The sequence below is a fragment of the Falco naumanni genome, chromosome 13 (genome assembly GCF_017639655.2).
Source record: "Falco naumanni isolate bFalNau1 chromosome 13, bFalNau1.pat, whole genome shotgun sequence".
Taxonomy (NCBI): Eukaryota; Metazoa; Chordata; class Aves; order Falconiformes; family Falconidae; genus Falco; species Falco naumanni.
In genome coordinates this window covers 20,988,071-21,004,590 of record NC_054066.1, presented here as the reverse complement: position 1 = coordinate 21,004,590, position 16,520 = coordinate 20,988,071, and positions in this window count along the sequence as shown.

Sequence of the window (16,520 nt, the reverse complement as noted above, 5' to 3'; positions counted from 1 at the left end):
GGCAGAACTATAGAAGAAACAAGTCTAGTAGTTACTCTGTGAAAAAAACTTGACCTGTGATAGGGTTCAAAGTTAAACATACTGTTTGCTGCAAGGGTCCTTGCTTTCATACAGCTAGACTTCTTTTTACCTGAGGCACCTCCATTGTGATCTCTTCTAGCTGATTCAGGAAGTGGAAGTTGTGCATTTGTTGACATAATGTTAATATTCAGGGGTATCTTTTTCAGCATCAAGTGCTTGTAGCCCTTAATATGGTATTTCTGGTTTTAACTGTAGGGTATCCCTTCTGTTTTACTTAAATGACTCTGTTTAGAGTGGTTTTGTGGCAGCCAGTCTCTGCATAGGTGGAATATTTAGAGCAGCCAGCACCAGAGCACTGTATGCTTTGTTGGACAGTCCTTCATTCCTCATTCTTCCAGTGAGTATTCCACTCACAGGGATACCTAAGGCTTCAGGCAGAGCAGTCTTTTTCCTTGTGCCATGATGCGCAGACAAGCCATGCTGGCACCTCTGCCCATGCTATCTTCTGAGCAGTCCAGGGCCCAGTCTCTGAAGTATTATCAACAAACATCTTAACAAGAAGAAGTGTCAGCATTTTTTGAAAGAAAATGGTTTAAATCAATTATCCTGAGTTGAGCAGTAGTTAATTTTGAGTGGGAGTGAGTTATGTGCTGAAAGATCTGAAGTGCTGTTGCTTTATCATGTCCATCTCCTGCTATCACAAAGAATGTTTGTGGTAGATGGCAATATCTGTTTCTGATCAAAATGTCCTGAGTTTATGTAGCCATAGTTTCTTAGCAGTGTAACAGTGGCCAGTTGCTTAGAGAGACAGCAGACAGTCTGGCAGAGTGGCAGTAGCTTGCTGGAGCTCCAGTAGCCTCTCAGGCCAGCAGACTCCTTAACTGTGCATAAAAACGTGCAACTCCTCTGCTTGAAAGATAGTGCACTTGGTGCTAAAAATGCATTGATACTTGGGATAGCTATGGCTGAATTCTACAGACAACTGCATTCAGTTTCAGCTAATCCTATAACATGTATTTTTGGAGCCTGAGACAAAGAATATCTGTTAAAGGGCAAGCACAGACTCTGGTGGTGTAAAGCCCTTTCTCTATGTTTCTGTGATAGATAAGTCTTTATAGAAAAAAAACCAACTCATTTTGAGGTCATAGGATGCTATGCATGTTCCATTTACAACTTTATGTACATTACTGCATCTTATATTTCTGTTTGCAATAAACCGTACCTATTAGTGGGTGGAATTTGATTGAAATCATCAAAGTTCTAGACTAGGGATTTGTAGGAATGTTTCTTGTTCCTTTTATTTGGAACTGAAGAATGTTATGATGTATCAAGGATATGTCTCTTTTTAAAGGTGCTTCTGTGTCGCCTTATCTGTGAAAGCAGAGCAGTGTTTCTATGTTAGCCTTATATATGTGTATAAAAATAATTGTACCAGGAAAATGATGTCTGGTAATCTTAACTTCAAAGGTCATATTTAGCACTGATGCTATGCTTTTTCAATTTAAATTAAGGAAGGATAACTTTATGGGCAATAGCAAAATAAAGACTTTTTATCAGGCTGATGCAAGCCTTCTGTGTGTTGTGGAAATGTGCTAATTATTAACACGGCACTGTTTTCCTAACCTAACCTTGCAGATCCATGAGCTTAATCTGGTACTGTCAGTAAAATACCTTTGAATCTAGTGGGAGGTGTTGCAGCTGTGTGAAGAGCTCTTGAGATTTTTGACCATTTCTGGGATTTATGTTTGCTGTGTGAAGTGATTAAGATCATCGCTGCCCATTTTGTTGTTAGCAAGATGCTTGTTAAGAATTCTTATGATCTGTTCTTTCAAAAATAAAAACTAATAGAAATCGGCTAAGAATATTAGACTAAGTTCCATCATGGTTCCATTGTTGATAGATCTGACAACATATGATGGCATCTTTCAAGTCATAAACATGTATGTAGTTAAATTTCATTGATTTATGCATGCAGAAAACATAAATATCCTTGCACAAAAAATGCTTTTTTACAGTTTGAGGAAATCCTTCCCAGAGTTCTGTCTGTTCTATCAGGTGTTGTGATTTAATGCCTTCCATTTCCTCTGCTTGAACACCTCTCTGAGGTTTCTCTCATCCGAAGCTTTGCAGTACAGTATTTCTGGTGCCCATCAGGTCTGTCAGGTAGGTGTGACTTTTCTTATGCATGCTGGTAACAGTGCAAGTCAATTGGAAGCAGCAAATGGCTGGGGAACAAATATAGACTAAAGGGAAATTTGGAAACTATTTTGTAAAACAGATATGCAGATTACTAACTACATAATATATATGTATGAAAAAATTTGTGGTATTTGAGAGCAGGGCAAAGTTAGAACAATTGACAGATACTGAATCTGTAATCTGGAATTTTTTCCCCTGTGAAATCCATGTGGCAAGGGGCTGAGATCTCATTAGTTTTATATATATTCTGTAACATTTTAAAGCTGAAATTCTTCTAGAAATTAACATCCTTTTGAGCATTTTTTCAGTCAAGTACATTTGACTCCATTTATGGAGAAAGCATAGCCTGCATATGCAAGAAAATGTATGAGGGGATTGGTAGCATACAAAAGTGGATGAAGGAAATTGTCAAATCAGTGTAAACCCTGAATGGATTTATAGCAGAGAGTGAAGTTTAAAACAGAATATGCAACATCTTTTTTTGCTTGCCTTCATAAACTTACCATGTAAGTTCAGCCTATTAAAGATAAATGAAAAAGAGAAGTTATGAAATGAAAAGTAGCTGTAATACCCAGATTGAATGTTTGGGTGGGAGTGAAAGTAGGAGTTACTGGGTTGGAACAGATTCCTTAAGATCTGTCACATCATACCATTAAAATAAAGAGCTAGACATAGTAATTTTAAAGGGATATTGTGTAAAAGTTGGGAGATATTAATGCAGTAAAATACATTGATGGATTCCAAACATACAGTCTATTATACGTATTATACATAATAACTGTCAATAGCAAAATACTTGCTTTGTGTACTGGATTGCTCTTGTGAGGGGAATGATTACAATACATTAGAAAAGTTTGATTCCATCAGCTCCCTCTGTACATGTGTGTGTGTTTGTAATTTCATTAGGTGGTTCTTCTAATGGATTGATTTTTTTGATGAAACTTGTAATATAAGCAAAGACCTTCATAAATGTCCTGAATTATTTTATTTTTATGTGGTTATAGTCTTAGCAGCTGCAGTCCTCATGTGAGAATGCCAAAGGATGGAGAAATTATTTAAGTTTCTTTCGTTCTGCCACAGGCATCTTAACGGCCATGGGCAACTTGCTTCATCTATCTGTTCTCCACTGATATCTGGTCTCATACTGATAGTATTTTGATGATAAATAAATACATCTAAAAGTACTTAAACACTATGGATAAGAGGGTCGTATAAATTATCAAGACTTTTGATACAGCAGTGTATAAAACTGTATGATACTTTTCCACAGCTAGGCATTTTATTCTAGATATTTCGGTTACTACCTGGTTCCCCACACTGTCTTGTCTGGGCATCTCACTATTTATACCCATACTTACAACGCCCTACCTTCCCATTTTATTGTGGGGTCCTTGGATGTAGAAACCATTCTTTTTCTCAGGGTATCACAGAACCTCTGAGGAGAGTAGTGAATTGAACTCAGGTCTCCTAGCACTAAATTCTAATCCAGTCTTCCTCAGTCTTCCAGGGACAGCCAATCTCAGGCTCACTGCGAGGTACTGGAAAGTCTTCCCTGACAGTAGGTTGTGCAGCCCTATATTGGCATCCTGTGGAGTTCCCTGTCCCAACTCCATCTTTTGCAATGGCTAAAGTGTCAGTGTTCTCCTTGCCAATGGTGGATGTACATCTCTTTCCATGAGAGATGCTGTCATGCAAAAGAATTTTGGGGTTTGGAGGTTTTTTTGGGTTTTGGGTTTTTTTTTGTTTTAAGTCTTGTAGGAGTCTGCCCAGAAGAGTAAAATAGGAAAGGATGATACATGTTGGGGGTGGTAAGTCCCATTTATTGTACGTTGCAAAGAGGTAAGGAACTGGGAAGAAACATGAACCCTGCATTTTCTGCAGTACAGACCTGAGTCTGGCATATCATTAAGATGGTGCAATATGCATCTAGAAGTATATCTGAATTTTACAGCAGTATCTATCTCTTATTCTTCCATTCCTTTAAGGTTTTACAAATTGTATCAAGGAACAAAAACATTTTAAAAACTTTTTTTAAGGAAAGAAAACAAGATACACTTTTTAAAATTAATATGAAGGTTATGATACATATTTAACAAAACCTGGGAATTCTAAAGTGTAGACAGCCATTGTCTTAACGCAACGGTGTGAGTAAAGGATACAGTGTCAACTTTAACTTTGAATTTTCCTGGCTTCTGTCACTTCATGTCACAACCTTAACATTAGTAATATACATTTTTTTTGTCGAGGAACAATAGCTAATAATGTATTTTGACTAGTAAAATTAAGAAGATGACACATAAATCATAGAAGTTCACTGTGCAATAATAAGGTGTGTCATGTTAAAAATACAAGTGTAATTTTGAGTACTTGGTAACTACTATCTATAGCTACAGAAATATCACCACCACCTGCCTTTTGGCAAGAAACTATATTTTAAGTTTATATATAGACTACACAATGGGAGAGAGGGGAAAAACTTTTAGCTGAGAGTTATACTTTAGTACAGAGCATGAACTAAATATAGTGGCTATGTCATCACAGCAAGGTTGCTTTGTGGCAAAAATACAAAAACTAAAACAGCAGAGACACATACATGTCTGTGTAATGCTGGTACACAGTCATTAGAGATAAATGAAGATGGTTATAGACGCAGCTGATTACAGGAGATCCTATCTTGAGTGGTAACAATTGAACCTGAGCAATGTCATTTCGACCACTGGGACTGTTTTGCTAACTCTCAGATTCTTCTCATTATTCTCATTTTAACTGAGGTTGGAGCAAGCTGTGAGAAACTTGAGATTTCAACTCTGTGAGAGGGACACACGCTTTAACCTTAATTAACCAAAGGAGTACTTTTGGCTACTTCTTCCTTGAGTATAGCAGCTATTCAGGCCTGTTGGCAAACCGCATATACTACCCTCTAAGGAGGCAGTAATTGAATCCATTTGCAAAGAAAGGAAGGACAGAGCAGGATATATCGAGTAGCTCAGGATGGCTGCTTTAAGCTGGTCTTTGTCCTGTCCATCTTTCTCTCCCTTTGCTAGATTCACTATCAAGAGGAGGATGAAGCAGCTTGAGAGCTGAAACTGCAGCTTCTGTGCAGTTCCAGGAGGGACAAATATGACTATGGGAAAGACTCTGTAGTTCTGACGGCTAGGTGAAGGTGGGTAATTAGGAAAGGGAGAAATTCGACAGTTTCTGTGTAGGAAGATGGACAGACATTATTGGCAAAAACAGAATACAAGATTTACAGTGGGTTTTTGAACTCCAAAACGCAAATAACCTGCAAGTACAGGTCTGTTAGGAGCTTGTGCAGAGCTCAGTTAAATCAGAGTAGTTGTACAATATTAAGAATGCATTTTTCTTGCAGAAGCGTAGCTGCTTGGCAAAAGAAAATAACCCATTGTAACCTGGATTGTTACTTTAATTAAGTTTTTAAACTTTCTGGGTTAGTTGAACTACAATATAGAATGACTTGAGTCATGTCCTGGAAGTCAATTCTATCCTGTCCTGTTCCGATTAGCATTCAGCAGAACTTGCAAGATGATGTCTTTGTAAGAGCTGTTGTCCAGCTGGTTAATTTGTGTAAGTCTTAACTCTCAATTCCACTTATAGTCAGTGAATAAACTCTCATGTAAGGCTCAGGACCTGATCTCCCTCTCCCAAGTGAGGGTTTTTCCCTGGGTATGGAAATATGATCCCCTTTGCTGAATCATGATGTGTTTGCAAAATAGGGCAATTTAAATTTAAAAAGGGGTTGTACTGCCAGCTAGCACATTAACAGGTGATTACAGGCCCTTCATTTTCAATACTGGAACCTCCTCAAACAAATTATGACTACTTCTACAAAATCTGGACAGTGCTCAATGGCTGAAATACTGTGTAAAAAGGAGCATTACCACCTCTAGCACCATCTTGTGTTTTCCCTTAAAATGAAAGGGGAAGAGGGTCTCGAGCTCCATCACTAAGTATGGAGACTGTCCTGTAGGTATGTTAGTCACTGTCTGCATATGCTATTGAACTGGACCGTTTGGAGATTTAACAGGAAAGTTACTTTGGTGGGATCTTTATTACGCCTACTGCAGAATAAGAAAAGGTCTCCTGTCCTGATTTTGTTTGTGAGGAATAAGGGATGATTTGCCTCCCATGGGGGAAAAAAATTTGGCAATTCTGCAGATTTTCATTGCCTGCCAGTTAAATTACATGCAACCCCACTCTGAGATTTGGTTCTTTTGTGGCTCTGGACCATAGTACTTAGTTGTGGTGTAGTTTTGTTTTGGTTTATTGTTGTTGTTTTGTTTTGTTCATTAACATGCAAATTCACAAAAAATCTACATGCTTAACTCTCATTTTCTTAAATATGTAGTTAATTTTGTAGGTCTGGTCCTGAGAGCCTGATCCTGGAAGAATCATGACATCAGTGTACTGGTGCTAAAGTCAGTGGAGTCTTACTTCATCTGTGGAGTAGAATAAGGTCACATACAATGTAGATAGTCTGTCCTGTATGTGAGATCAAGAATCACCATGGTTACTTATCTGGTGTTTTGCGCACTCTCTCCTCACCCCTCCACCCCACCCCCCTCATCTCTCTCTCCCCCCACCCTGATCCTAAATATACGCTGTAAAATTATTTTCTTTGTGAAACAGTGGCAGGAGCCTTTTGAACGTATATTGCTTTGCAGCAGTGATGTGTCCATTAGTATCAGGAAGCAGTGGCTGACACAATGTGCTGGAGCTGCTGCTGGTCACCCAGAGCATGCTTCTTGACCTGTACATCCCTGCTCATGAAATGAGAATTGTTTGCTTTAATAATGTAAAATAGTTATTGTTTGCAGCACCATTTTCTTCTTATTATGGGAATGTATGTTTCCTGCAACAGTGGCAGCCTGCTATCTCGATGTTAGGTTTTGCATAACTGCAGGTGGGAGTTCCTGTTTAGTACTCAAGGAGAGAGCCTTTCACGATTTAAGTGATAAAGCTTCATTCTCTTTGGTGGTCCCATTTATGAACTAGTCTTGCTGGTGTCTGTTACTTAGTAATTCAGTGCTTTCAGTAACTGCTGAATGGTAAAGTATTAGCAGTGTAATCCAACTCCACAAATACGTATATAAAAATATTTTAAGAATAAGCAATAAAAAAATCAAATACAAGATTTATTTTTTTCCAGGTGGAATAAATATTCTTGTTCATCATTGGTTATATCACAGTGGCAATGAGGGGTGGGCAAACAGCCATGTGAGCTTGTCATTACATAAAGTTGCTCAGCAGTTAAGTTACTAGGAGACCAAGTGCTGTAGAAATATTTGTTTCCAATTTCTGTTTAGACACCAAAGCATTCATGTGAATTGACAGAAAGTTAGGCACCAAACTATGAGTGAAGAATTGAACTGCCTTTTTGTATATGGAAGATAGATCTGTTTCAAGCATTTCTGATAGCGTAGGTGATAAATATTGCTTTTCTAGTGGCATCTTAGTTTGGTGATATGTGGTTGTTCTTAACACATGAGGTTATAAGTGACCTTGCTTTTATTACCTATAGCCTTGAGGGACAGAGTGATACTGTGGCACATTTGGGGAATTATGTTTCACTGCATACAAATTGGTATACTACTGCTACTATTCTGTTTTAGTCTACTTAGCTTTCTTGTTGCAGTTAAACCATTGATTTTGTACTACTGCATTTATAATGTAGGCATATCAGTTAAAAAAAAAAAGAGGTAAGGAAGCTAAGAAGTTAATGGAAGGAAAGCTGTTCAGCTGAAAAAAAGAAACAGTTGATTATTTTTTTTTAAGATGCTTTGGAGTAGATTTTGAGGAGTGCTTTTAAGGAAAGAGGATAGTCATGTCAAATAGAAGGTAGGATTTTTAATAAGGAAAGTAATGGTATAAAACAACCAATAGGAATATGGACAGGTAAAGAATAATTAGAGATCATCTTTAAATAGCATAAGAGTAAGAATTTTTTTGCTCTGTTCATATTATTCTGTGTTGTGCCTTTTGCTAGGATTTTACACATTAAGATTGCCACGTATTGCTTAGTATTGTTAATACGCAAAATCCTGGCAAAAGGTTGACATTGTAATGGCTCTAAAGGACCCATTTCAATGTAAATCCTAAGGGTCTATCAATGTGCAGGGGATTTATGTGGGTGAGTCCCATTAATGGTAATGGGACTTATGTGCGTAAATCTCTTCTGCATTGATGGGAAAATAGACTTCTTAGTATGCAAAGTCTCATTGGAAATCAAAGAGCATTTGCATAAGATCCATACATAGCATGGAACTCTGTGTGTTAAAAACAGTATGAAAAGAAGATAATATACCTTAACTACTTTAGTGGATAAATACTAGTGTAAAAAGAATATTCTTTACATTGTGTATTTTACTTTTAAAAATTGCAGCAATATTTATGCCATTGTTGCCAACTATTAGAAGCCAAAATAACTATGTTTCTTAATGTGGATGGTTGCTTTTACATGAGTGTAGCTGAATGAAATAATTTTGTATAGCTGCAGAACTCTTGCATTGAGCTCATGTCCCAACTTTCTGCATTAAATATTTCATTTTGAATGACTATAAAGTAAATATTGAAGAGTATAAACAAAAGCCAAGAGATCTTTGCAGTCCCAGTTCTGCTGCAATGCTCAAAGCCTATTGATCTAATAAATACTCTCAAATAAGATTATTTGCATTTTCTTTTATTTGAAATACCAAACAGTACTGAAAAAGTCATTGTGTGCCACTGCTCCTCAGAATACTCCAGCCTTTGATATAAAAAGTTTTAACTTTGTAATTAAAAGTGTTTCTACGGCACGTGTATGTGCAAACTGAATGACATCACAGCAGCGTTGAGGGGTCGTATGATGGCCCTACTCTGAAAATACAGAACAGATGAGCGTGGTGCTTTCCAGCAGGTGTCACTGTTGGCAAATATAAAATTAAACCCCTCACGTTTCTCACAGGTTATGTAGAGTTAAAAATACTTTTGAGGCAATGTACTTCACTACCACTCCCCCCCCGCCCCCATCTCCTCCTTGTAATATACAGGTGGGTTTTTTTTTTTGTAAAACTCTTTAGCATATGTTGCTTACCTTAGGGAAGCTCAAATGGACATGAATATGTTACAATAAAATGATAGTATTGCTTGGAGAATATCTGAAATGTTGATGGCCTACTTTGTTCTTTGCTGTCTGGCATCTAGATTTGCAATGTTCTTTTAAAAAATAAGTAAGAGCATAAAGAATTTAATTTTGCTATTTCTGTTTTTGAAGTGGGTAAAGGACAAAAGTTAGTTGATTTTTGCTGACGCAGACAAGAAGTGGCTTGCAGAATCATTATTTTTTGTTAATCAGAGGAGAAGGAACCTGGATGTAGGTAGCAATTTAGGATGAGGGTTTTGAGTATGTGTGACTATGCAAGGTTTGGGTTCATCTGCCTGAAGGAGGAAAAGCTGTATTGTGTTTCACGTAGTGCCTAACCTCAGAAATTGGTATCACTGCTTTCAGTGAGAATTCTCTCGGAATGAGGTGCACTCTAAGGAGAGAGAGATCAGAGTTGAATGTATTTTAATATTAGGGATATCTGCTTCTTGTGTTCAGGACTAATTTAACATTTGCCACTATAGATATAAAACTGTTGAATATAGGTGTTTTCCTTTATGTGAACAATATTGATCTTGCAACCCTTGTTATCCAGTGCATACTGGATAATTAAGAGTTGCTTTAGGAATGCAGCTTTAAATAAGCTTTAACAGTGATTCCTGAATGCAGTAAACCTCTCAAAAAATACCTTCTTTTTGGTGGACAGAATAAGTGTTCTGTGGTTTACATCGGAAACATATTTTTATATATAATGCTTTTGTGTATTTAGAGATAGTGGAGTATGAGTGGCACAGGTGAAAGCAATTCGTCCAGTTTTTCAACAAGCTGATATTTCTGTGTGCATTGACTTTTGTCTTTCCCCTTCTATGTAGCACAGAATATGAATGTATCCATCCTGATTACAGAGTTCCTAAAGGATGCTTTATATACGATGGACCAAGCTGTTACTGAGATTGATGAGAGGTATTATAGCATGAAGCAAGGTTCCTTTTTCTTTTTCTTTTTCTTTTTTTTTTAATACTGGGTAGTATCTCACTATTTTTCTTAAAGTCCTAATGGGAAGTCTGAAACCCAATGACAGCAAAGACACTGGGTGATATTCCTGATATAATTATACCACACTCAGTACAGCCATATTAGGAATGAATTTGTATTCCTATGTGGTTTCTGAAAGAAAACTTTGCTACTCCTGTTTCTGTGAACAGGTGATACAAGTGAAGGATCTACAGCTGTTACATGGAAGGTGAAAACTGCATGCCTGATTGCAGCACCTGACTACACAGGTAAATTGCATCAGAGATCCGAGTATCAGCTGAGTATTGTTAGTCTAGCAGCAATTAGTGCACCTTGGCTGGGAGGATTTAGTTTAAAAAACAAGCGGCCTTCATAAGACAACTGTTCAAAGATACTGAAGGAAAGGGGGGGAAAATGTGTCCTGAAGCTTTTCAGCTAAATTCATCTGGAATGTTCTGAGGAGGGATGGCAGAAGGAGTTCTATTTTGTCTTCAAGCTGAGCTGCAATCCTCAGGAACTGAAGTGAGGAGACTGTTCATGCTGTTTACTCTCAGTGGTGTGTCTATGGGGTGATGGCCCACTGCACTTGGGGAACAGCAGTGTGGTTGCATTGGAGGAAAGCTCTGCCTCAGTCCCTCTGCAATAGCAAATTGTTGCTTTCCTGGTGGCTACACCTCTAATAGGATCATTTGGGTAATGTACCTGATGTTGTTTTTTTCTAAATATATGCCTGTAAGATACAAATGAGTTTCTTAAGGTAACTTTAAGACTACAAGAAGACAGAGGCTCTATTGAAGAGTGGTTGTTGTAGAAATAAGCTTCCTGTAACAGCAGTCTGTATGTAGCCCAAATGCATTATCTCAGCACTTGTGCACTCAGTAATGGTACACAATAACATGGTTAAATATTTTCATGGGTCAGAAAAAATTCAGAATGTTTCAGAATCTGATATCCTTGTAACGTCAGGTTAACAGAAAATAATAAAAAAATAAATAAATTGAATAGATTTATTAAAATGGGCAAAATGTGAAATAACTTCCTACTTTCCAGTCACGAACAGTTATATATTTGCTCTATCTGTGGCTAAGTATATGCTGAGTAAATGCAACTTTAGCACTCTGTTCTGACCATGCAAAATTTATGAGACCTTTTGTTTCCTACAAAGTGATTTTGACAATTGTATGGTTTGTGATATTGCAGTGTAAAAGAAATTCCTCATATAAAAGCTTTTCATTTGGAATGAGTGCACTTAAGGGAATCAAAAAGTCGCAGCTAAAAAGGCACATTGTCTTGAATTCTACAAGTGAGCAGTATTAACTTGCTTAATTTTAGTGAGTTTTATGACTCAGTAAATTCTTTCTTGTACCTGCCATAATAAGGGTGGTTTTCTTAGTCCTTGCAGGATGTAGTCCTGGACAAATTTGGATACCTGTAATGTTTATATGGGGAAGCAGAATATCTCCTTCTGCTCCCCACCCCCCCACACCCCCCGTGTTTGTTTTGCCTGCTTTCTAAAGACTATTTTCCTGTTTTATTTGCCTCCATAAGAAGTTTAAGGGCATTTTTTACATTCAGGAGCTTAATCTTTCTTTCTTTCTTTCTTGAATATTTTATTCTTTGCATTATTCAGGTCAATTTTGCAATCAATATCTGTAGCTCAGGGGAGGAGGGGAAGGCAGGGAGTGCAGTGCTATTCTGATCTACAGATTTGGCAATGCGATGTGTTTTGAATAATGACTTCAGCCATGAAGCCTTTAGAGAGCTTTCCATTGTGCTTTTTGCAATTTGTTTTGCCTTAAGAACACAAATGCTGTTGTGTTCAGAAAGGACCTGTTCATAGGCACAGAGTATAGAAAGAGATACATAGAAGTAGTGCACTGCTGCTGGTTTTAGTGTATTCCGGAATTCAACATAATTATATCCAGGAAAAATGTCACCTTTTGAAAGCAGAGTCAGCCTTGAAACTGTTCTGGAAATGTGATAATGGGCCTGAGAAATCTAGACTTTGTGATGTTTCAAGAGCAGACACAGTGTTGAGAACTGTAAGATATGAGAAGTCTTAGTTAATCAGCATGGAAACTACAAGGGTGATGATGAAGGAAAAAAGGGGTTCTCTAAATGTGGTGGGTGTGACTTTTGTAGTCTGGGCTTTAGCTGATGTTCCCTGCACTTAGTAATAGAATTGTGTCTTCAGGTGCCTATGCTTGGCCTTCCAGGAAGCTGCTACAGTCAAACGGGTAAATAATGAGACAAATTTTATATGGTGGGTTGAGAAATCACTATGTGAAATTAAAATATGATTTTATAAAATGAAATATCTGAATGTATTGTAGGATGGATAAATATTTCTAATACAGAACTGTACAGAATAATACTCTGATGCAATGGTAGCAAATAAGTGCATTTCTCCCTTGAGTAGAAATGGTAATCCCACAATTATCCTGCAATACAAAACAATCTGCAGGATAAACAAATAAATACTAGTTAGTCCTTTATTTTACTTCAGAGAAATTAATTAGGCTTTTCACTTCTACCACCTTTCATGAAGTGATAAATGAATAGGCCTTTTATGCTTCACTCCAAATTAAACTGCTTTTTTATTTTAATTTGGAAGAGTTCTCAGTATTGTCAGTCATCTGTACATTTCATCAGTAAGTGGATCATGTATATGGGCTTTTATCAGATACATTGTAATACTGTCAGAAGAAGCATTGTGTGTAACACTTAATAGTTTGCTTCTATCAGTCCATAATTTTATATCCATTTAGACCAAATATACACTTATAGAGTACAACTGAAGTGAAGAATTGGGTCAACTGTACTTGCTTTTTTTCCAAGCTCCTTTTCTAGCCCTACTCCTGTGAAAATCTGGTGTAAACATTTTAAAGAATGGGTTGCTGACTAGATGCTGCATATATGGTTGCATGGAATATCTGCTTTAAATCCTCTAAGCAGTTCTCACAAAGGAAATGAGAATTATTCTGATCAATAATTCCTAAATTATGCACAAGTGTTATCTTGTTTATTCCATAAGCAGTCTGATATTGAGTTTAATTGCCTGGTCTTTGTATATGTTTCATTTAGCAGACCGTATGGCTCCATTTTCAAAATTCTGATTGCAAATGCACTCTCCTCGATTTTTGGGTTTCAAAAATATGTGTAGTTCTCTCATAATTTTTCTTAGCCATAGCATCAGAATTCTAGGTTGCTGATGGACTGCTTTCCCTTCAGTACCTGTTTGGTATCTACTTTAAGAATCTCTTTAATATTCAGCATTCTCATGAATAATTAATTTTTCATTGGTTTGTGCATGTGAATGTTTGGAAAGGTTAAACATCATAACTTTCTCACCTAATATAGTGCTCAACGTTATCACTTCATGTGGCAATTTTTGTTTACACTATTAGGGGGAAAATCCTACTTTAGTGTTAAAAATACGTTAACTGGCAGATAATTTGTATTTCACAAGCAAAGGTTTTCAGTTGCATTCTTGGTACTCAGTTTCCTTTAACAACTGTATCTTATTTTTACTTCAGACTGCTTATATGCTTAAATCAAATGTGGTGAAAGTAGGCACACTTGGCAGGGTATTTTAAACCTATTCTGTATGTTTTGAGATGAAAAGTCATATTTCTGTTATTTTTAAAGTACATTTATGAAAGTACTTTTCCGTGCTACCTTCTTCATTTTACCTTTGATAAACCTAGAATGCACTGAACACATGTGACAGTAAGTATTTAACTCGAGGGATTTTGCAGATTGGAAGTGGGACTAAATTTAGATATTTTGAAGTGAGAAGTGATGGATGGCTTTTGTGCTGCTTGACTAGAGAAAAACATGTTATGGTCTTAGTGTACTTCACCAGAGAAAACACTATTTGATGACATTTCAGGAATTCTATGCCCATTGAAATGTCTGAGCTGTAAGATTTTTTTCTGACAAAGCAGGAATTTCTGCCTCTTAAATTTCTACCTCTTCAAAGTCCTATTTGGGACTAGAAACAAAAAAGGGTGAACACTGCCCCTGCCAGTTAGATTAACTTTTGTGTTTACAGAGGATTTGTTTGGGTAAAATAGCTCTGACCACAACTAAGAATGATGATGAGGTAAGTAGTGTTGCTAAAGTCATGTTGAGGAAGGGACTTCACAAGATATAGGGGCTACATAGTAGGCACTAATCATAAATCAGTGCAGATATCTAAAACCTGATGTACTATCTGAATGCAGAAAAGCTTAAATCCAGTGACTTAATTGTTTTGAACAGCTTGTGAGCGAAATCATACCTGTTCCTCTTGTCTGAAAACAATGGAGTCATTCAGCAGTGAGGAAATTATTACATCATTTGATGTCATTTGATCATGACTATGACTATGTGGGTATGAAAAAAGTTGTAGTTGTTTGCTTGTAATGGTTACTTTTTTCATGACTGCTCAAATAAGGATTTTGAACCTTGTTGCTTGACTATTTCTGGATTTGTTGTTCAGTGTACATGTGATCTGATAAAGAAACAGACTTTTCTGCTGTTGCTTTTGTGTTTTCAACATCAGTTGAAATGAGGTCACAACTTGGAATGGTAAGGAGAGGAAACATCAGAAATGCAGGTGTTCTAACCCCAGAATTAATTAATGTAAGCAGTCTATAGAGATGGCCCAATGTGTGTGTTTGGAAAACAAAAAACTTTGTATGAGTGTAAATGCAGTTTTGAATCAAATTGTGTATCTTCAGTTTCTAGACTTTTGAGAAATTATGTAATCTTTTAATCTTAAAATAGTGCAAACTGTTAACAAATCTAGTAGATAGTGTTCAAAGACTGTTAAAACCCACTTGAAATAACATGACAATCTCATTTTTACAGTAATACTAGGTTGTTAATTAGCTGAGCTACCCAAATACAGAGATTATAGTTAAAATGGCTCTGAGTAGGAGGTGATAATGATGCGCTGCCTGTTTTACAACACATTATATGCAGTGCACATTAATTCCAGTTTTTAAAAGAAAATTTTCCATAGTATTAAATAGCTTTCATTTTAAGGAGTAAAATCTCTCTCAGTAAAGCTAACCTTGTTAAGTATGTCTATAATAGGTATTACTATATCTGGCAGTGAGAAGAATCACAGATATGTGCTTAAAAAGAGGAGACGCGCTATTATTAACACAAAAAAAATCAATGGTAAGAAGCATCACCTCAAGTTTAACCAAGTGCCAAAGTTGGTAAATTCTGTTTTGATAAAAATAGTTTAATTCATTTCCTAATCTTATGCTTCCAATGTAGTCATTAGCTTCACTTGGATGTTTGGTTTGTGTACATACTGGAAATAACTGGAGAATAGCCATTTCTCACATGACTGTCCAATAGCGAACCCTATGGTGCCCACCTTAATTAGTTTAAAGCTTTCCTGAGCATGCTTACATGAAATGCATCTGTAGCTCTATCATTCTGTAATGAAAAAAATTGCTTGTCATGTAAGGAATGACCATTCCATTTATGCTATTTTTGTAAAAACAAAGTTAATGCGTAAACGTATTTTCTTTACTCAAGAGCTGTGCGGGCTTTTCTTGCTGTTTTGTTTTTTTCTTTCCTTGAGGAACCCACTATGTGTGTTTTTAAAGAGCTTGTAGGAAAGGGACAGAAACCCCCAGAGAAACTCTTTTCCATCCATCCATCTTTTTATTCTGTTTTCTTTCAGAGCGTAGTTATCTAATGAGATCCAGTAGATAGGACTTGTAAGATCACAAGTCAAATTTGTCGAGAAATACAAGACAGAATCCTGAATCTGTTTTCTTTCATGTGGCCTCAACACTGGTCTTTATTGTGCTAAGTAGAAGGACTTCTTTTTAGGCTTGGCTTGGAGTTGTTGTTTTGGTAGCTTAGGAGTTTGTTTGAGGACCTCTGGTACTTCTGGGAACTCAGGTCTTAAGTTTTATGATGGAGAACTGATTGGGATGCTTACTTGCTTTCGAAGATTTCAAATTTGTTGTCTTAGATGGGCGGTAAAGGCAATATCTTAATCTAGGGAGATATCAAATAATTTTGTGTGAATAACTGAAAGTAAGGCTTTATTGCTGTCATGGTGAATATTCTGTGGAATACTCTGTATTAGGATAGTGGGAGGAGATGTCAGTGGTGTTATATCCATCTCTTTTAAGGGCTAAGTAATACTAAAACAATAAAGGATGTTAAATTTTCT